Source organism: Arctopsyche grandis, unplaced genomic scaffold (genome assembly GCF_051622035.1).
Source record: "Arctopsyche grandis isolate Sample6627 unplaced genomic scaffold, ASM5162203v2 HiC_scaffold_23, whole genome shotgun sequence".
NCBI lineage: Eukaryota > Metazoa > Arthropoda > Insecta > Trichoptera > Hydropsychidae > Arctopsyche > Arctopsyche grandis.
The window spans coordinates 796587-803280 of record NW_027518431.1 but is presented as its reverse complement, the minus strand read 5'-3'; positions in this window follow the sequence as shown (position 1 = coordinate 803280).

Here is a 6694-nt window from a genome sequence, read left to right as displayed (position 1 = left end):
GAACTTTTTGTGGATATTTTGGCAATGTCGAATTCTCTGACTTCGGTGATGGTGAGGTTAGGTTGGGTTAGGTATTATTAATTAATTAATTGAAAAATCAACAGACAGGATGTACAGAGATAGGTATAAAAAACACAAAAAGTAAATAAATAATATATGTAACACCCGAGTCCAATAATAGATTTTTACAAAAATGAAAAAGATAAATATAAGGAAAACAAATTAAAAAGTAAAGAATAAAGGCATGACAAAATATGTAGTACATTGCATAATTAAACTATAGTATTAAAATAATTGGAAAAGGTTATAAGATAGAATATAAGAAGAAATTGAAATTTACAAATATAAAAAACAAATGAAAAAGGTAAATACAAAATAAACAAATGAAATGGAAAGGAATGAAAGCTATAATATGATTAAATAGCACATTACATAACTAAACTAAAGTATAAAAATAATGGAAATATTGGAAAAATAGAATAGAAGAAAAAATGAATCAATCGGTCAAGATTCTCTTGATGTTAGACCTGAATTGATGTAGGGAAATACCAAACAGATCAACCTCATTCAGCTCTCCGTTAAACATACGATAAACGCGCTGCAGATAAAAATATTTTTGGGAATTAGTATTGAAAGGATCAAGTGAAAAGAGTGCAACGCGTCTAGGGTATCGAACTGGGATTCTGAAATTAACCTTATTCAGTAAATCAGAACAATCAAGGAAACCATTTATGAGCTTAAAGAAGAATATAGCATCAGAATGTCGTCGCCTGACAGAAAGATTGTTAAAAGAAAGGATTTTTAAAATGTCGGAAACAGTAGAATGGGTATAGGTAGGAAAAAGGTAGCGTAAGGATTTAATAAATTTAAGTTGAACTTTCTCAATACAATTAATATGGGATAAATAAAAAGGTGACCAGATAATTGAGGCAAATTCAAGGTGAGACCTTACAAAGGAAAAATAAAGTAATTTTAGTACGTAAGGATCATTAAAGGGTTTTGTTGAGCGGAGTAGGAATCCAAGAGATTTAAATGCTTTGTTGGTAATAAAAGAAATATGTTCAGAGAAATCTAGTTTATCATTGAGTATTACACCAAGATCCTTAATAGAAGATGACGTGTTAAGGATTGAATGATTTAATTGATATTGATTAGTAATAATTGACTTATTTCTAGTGAAATTTAAAATAGAGCATTTTTCTAGATTAATAAAAAGATCATTATTTAAACAATATATAGAGAATCTATCTAGATCTTCTTGTATCTTATGACAATCGTCTATGGTGTATATAGGTTTGTAAATTTTTAAATCATCAGCGTAAAGAAGTATAAAGGAATGTTTGAAGATGTATGAGATATCATTAATATAGAGTAAAAAGAATAAGGGACCTAAATGCGACCCTTGTGGGACACCGGAAGGAATATGTCTAAGTGATGATCTAAAACCATTGAGAATTATGATTTGGTGACGATTTAGTATATACGAAGAGATCCAACGAAATAAATTTCCTCGGATTCCGAGGGACCAAAGTTTATTGAGTAAAAGGTTGTGATTGATTTTATCAAAAGCTTTAGAGAAATCCGTATAAACGACGTCTATTTGGATTCGTTTGTCCATATAAGATGTGAGAGTACTAGTGAAATTAAGCAGGTTAGTCTCTACCGATCTCCCCTTAAAAAAACCATGTTGTTCAGGTATAATGTAGTTTTTGAAATTGGAGAAAAGGAAATTATAGATAATTTTTTCAAAGATTTTACTAATGACAGATAGTTTAGATATAGGACGGTAATTCTCAATAAGATTCTTATCACCTTTTTTAAAAATAGGGGTGATGTAAGATAATTTCCAATAGTCAGGAAATTTACCGTTCGACATAGAAAGATTGAAAAGGATTGTTATGGGAAGAGATAATGGGACAGCACATTTAACAAGGAAAAAAGAAGGCAAACCATCACAACCCGCACCAAGATTAACATTGAGAGAGTTGATGTGACTGAGTACAGTAGATAAGTCAAAATGAAAAGTAGATAAGTTACAAGAAGAAGTATCTGTATTAGAGATAGAAAGGTTAATGGTAGAATCACTATTGAAAGTGGAGTCAAAATAGTCAGCAAAAATGGTACAGATTTCAGAACCATGTGAAGCCGACTTATTTCCATAATACATTACGGAAGGATATGAAGAGGAGGTATTTTTTTTTGAATTTATATATGACCAAAATGATTTGGGATTAGTTTTAATATTATTTTGAATAAGAGAAATATAATTTCTAAAGCAGATTAAAGAATATTTTTTAATTCGAGCTCTTAATAGTGAAAAACTTTGATAATCTAAGGGATTTGAATAAATTTTAAATTTTTTATGGAATTTGTTTTTTTCTTTTATTATTTTAATAAGAGACGATGTAAACCAAGGGGGATATTTGGTACGTTTAGATTTAAGAGTAAAATATTGTGAGGTAAGCACGTTTTTTGGATATTTTGGCAATGTCTAATTCTTTGATTTCGGTGATGGTTAGGTTCAGATGGGTGAGGTTTGGTAGGATAAGAACTTTTTGTGGATATTTTGGCAATGTCGAATTCTCTGACTTCGGTGATGGTTTGGTTAGGTTGGGTTAGGTATTGTGAGGTAAAAACGTTTTGTGGATTATTAATTAATGTCCAATTCTTTGATTTCGGTGATGGTTAGGTTCAGATGGGTGAGGTTTGGTATGATGAGAACTTTTTGTGGATATTTTGGCAATGTCGAATTCTCTGACTTCGGTGATGGTAAGGTTAGGTTGGGTTAGGTATTGTGAGGTAAAAACGTTTTGTGGATTATTTATCAATGTCCAATTCTTTGATTTCGGTGATGGTTAGGTTCAGATGGGTGAGGTTTTGTAGGATAAGAACTTTTTGTGGATATTTTGGCAATGTCGAATTCTCTGACTTCGGTGATGGTGAGGTAAGGTTGGGTTAGGTATTGCGAGGTAATGACGTTTTGTGGATATTTTCGCAATGTCCATTTCTTTGATTTCGGTGATGGTTAGGTTCAGATGGGTAAGGTTTGGTAGGATAAGAACTTTTTGTGGATATTTTGGCAATGTCGAATTCTCTGACTTCGGTGATGGTTAGGTTAGGTTGGGTTAGGTAATGTGAGGTAAGCACGTTTTGTGGATATTTTTGCAATGTCCAATTCTTTGATATTGGTGATTGTTAGGTTCAGATGGGTGAGGTTTGGTAGGATAAGAACTTTTTGTGGATATTTTGGCAATGTCGAATTCTCTGACTTCGGTGATGGTTAGGTTAGGTTGGATAAAGTATAGTGAGGTAAGCACGTTTTGTGGATATTTTGGCAATGTCCATTTCTTCGATTTCGGTGATGGTTAGGTTCAGATGGGTGAGGTTTGGTGGGGTATGAACTTTTTGTGGATATTTTGGCAATGTTGGATTCTCTGACTTCAGTGAAGGTAAGGTTAGGTTGGGTTAGGTATTGTGAAGTAAGCACGTTTTGTGGATATTTTGGCAATGTCTAATTCTTTGATTTCGGTGATGGTTAGGTTCAGATGGGTGAGGTTTGGTAGGATAAGAACTTTTTGTGGATATTTTGGCAATGTCGAATTCTCTGACTTCGGTGATGGTAAGGTTAGGTTGGTTTAGGTATTGTAAGGTATGCACGTTTTGTGGATATTTTCGCAATGTCCAATTCTTTGATTTCGGTGATGGTTAGGTTCAGATGGGTGAGGTTTGGTAGGATAAGAACTTTTTGTGGATATTTTGGCAATGTCGAATTCTCTGACTTCAGTGATGGTGAGGTTAGGTTGGGTTAGGTATTGTGAGGTAAGCACGTTTTGTGGATATTTTGGCAATGTCCAATTCTTTGATTTCGGTGATGGTTAGGTTCAGATGGGTGAGGTTTGGTAGGATAAGAACTTTTTGTGGATATTTTGGCAATGTCGAATTCTCTAACTTCGGTGATGGTTAGGTTAGGTTGGATAAAGTATAGTGAGGTAAGCACGTTTTGTGGATATTTTGGCAATGTCCATTTCTTCGATTTCGGTGATGGTTAGGTTCAGATGGGTGAGGTTTGGTGGGGTATGAACTTTTTGTGGATATTTTGGCAATGTTGGATTCTCTGACTTCAGTGATGGTAAGGTTAGGTTGGGTTAGGTATTGTGAAGTAAGCACGTTTTGTGGATATTTTGGCAATGTCTAATTCTTTGATTTCGGTGATGGTTAGGTTCAGATGGGTGAGGTTTGGTAGGATAAGAACTTTTTGTGGATATTTTGGCAATGTCGAATTCTCTTACTTCGGTGATGGTTAGGTTTGGTTGGGTTAGGTATTGTGAGGTAAGCACGTTTTGTGGATATTTTATTAATGTCCAATTCTTTGATTTCGGTGATGGTTAGGTTCAGATGGGTGAGGTTTGGTATGATAAGAACTTTTTGTGGATATTTTGGCAATGTCGAATTCTCTGACTTCGGTGATGGTTAGGTTAGGTTGGGTTAGGTATTGTGAGGTAAAAACGTTTTGTGGATTATTAATCAATGTCCAATTCTTTGATTTCGGTGCTGGTTAGGTTCAGATGGGTGAGGTTTGGTATGATGAGAACTTTTTGTGGATATTTTGGCAATGTCGAATTCTCTGACTTCGGTGATGGTTAGGTAACGTTGGGTTAGGTATTGTGTGGTAAGGACGTTTTGTGGATATTTTCGCAATGTCCATTTCTTTGATTTCGGTGATGGTTAGGTTCAGATGGGTGAGGTTTGGTAGGATAAGAACTTTTTGTGGATATTTTGGCAATGTCGAATTCTCTGACTTCGGTGATGGTGAGGTTAGGTTGGGTTAGGTATTGTGAGGTAAGCACGTTTTGTGGATATTTTGGCAATGTCCAATTCTTTGATTTCGGTGATGGTTAGGTTCAGATGGGTGAGGTTTGGTAGGATAAGAACTTTTTGTGGATATTTTGGCAATGTCGAATTCTCTGACTTCGGTGATAGTAAGGTTAGGTTGGGCTAGGTATTGTGAGGTAAGCACGTTTTGTGGATATTTTATTAATGTCCAATTCTTTGATTTCGGTGATGGTTAGGTTCAGATGGGTGAGGTTTTGTAGGATAAGAACTTTTTGTGGATATTTTGGCAATGTCGAATTCTCTGACTTCGGTGATGGTGAGGTAAGGTTGGGTTAGGTATTGCGAGGTAATGACGTTTTGTGGATATTTTCGCAATGTCCATTTCTTTGATTTCGGTGATGGTTAGGTTCAGATGGGTAAGGTTTGGTAGGATAAGAACTTTTTGTGGATATTTTGGCAATGTCGAATTCTCTGACTTCGGTGATGGTTAGGTTAGGTTGGGTTAGGTAATGTGAGGTAAGCACGTTTTGTGGATATTTTTGCAATGTCCAATTCTTTGATATTGGTGATTGTTAGGTTCAGATGGGTGAGGTTTGGTAGGATAAGAACTTTTTGTGGATATTTTGGCAATGTCGAATTCTCTGACTTCGGTGATGGTTAGGTTAGGTTGGATAAAGTATAGTGAGGTAAGCACGTTTTGTGGATATTTTAGCAATGTCCATTTCTTCGATTTCGGTGATGGTTAGGTTCAGATGGGTGAGGTTTGGTGGGGTATGAACTTTTTGTGGATATTTTGGCAATGTTGGATTCTCTGACTTCAGTGAAGGTAAGGTTAGGTTGGGTTAGGTATTGTGAAGTAAGCACGTTTTGTGGATATTTTGGCAATGTCTAATTCTTTGATTTCGGTGATGGTTAGGTTCAGATGGGTGAGGTTTGGTAGGATAAGAACTTTTTGTGGATATTTTGGCAATGTCGAATTCTCTGACTTCGGTGATGGTAAGGTTAGGTTGGTTTAGGTATTGTAAGGTATGCACGTTTTGTGGATATTTTCGCAATGTCCAATTCTTTGATTTCGGTGATGGTTAGGTTCAGATGGGTGAGGTTTGGTAGGATAAGAACTTTTTGTGGATATTTTGGCAATGTCGAATTCTCTGACTTCAGTGATGGTGAGGTTAGGTTGGGTTAGGTATTGTGAGGTAAGCACGTTTTGTGGATATTTTGGCAATGTCCAATTCTTTGATTTCGGTGATGGTTAGGTTCAGATGGGTGAGGTTTGGTAGGATAAGAACTTTTTGTGGATATTTTGGCAATGTCGAATTCTCTAACTTCGGTGATGGTTAGGTTAGGTTGGATAAAGTATAGTGAGGTAAGCACGTTTTGTGGATATTTTGGCAATGTCCATTTCTTCGATTTCGGTGATGGTTAGGTTCAGATGGGTGAGGTTTGGTGGGGTATGAACTTTTTGTGGATATTTTGGCAATGTTGGATTCTCTGACTTCAGTGATGGTAAGGTTAGGTTGGGTTAGGTATTGTGAAGTAAGCACGTTTTGTGGATATTTTGGCAATGTCTAATTCTTTGATTTCGGTGATGGTTAGGTTCAGATGGGTGAGGTTTGGTAGGATAAGAACTTTTTGTGGATATTTTGGCAATGTCGAATTCTCTTACTTCGGTGATGGTTAGGTTTGGTTGGGTTAGGTATTGTGAGGTAAGCACGTTTTGTGGATATTTTATTAATGTCCAATTCTTTGATTTCGGTGATGGTTAGGTTCAGATGGGTGAGGTTTGGTATGATAAGAACTTTTTGTGGATATTTTGGCAATGTCGAATTCTCTGACTTCGGTGATGGTTAGGTTAGGTTGG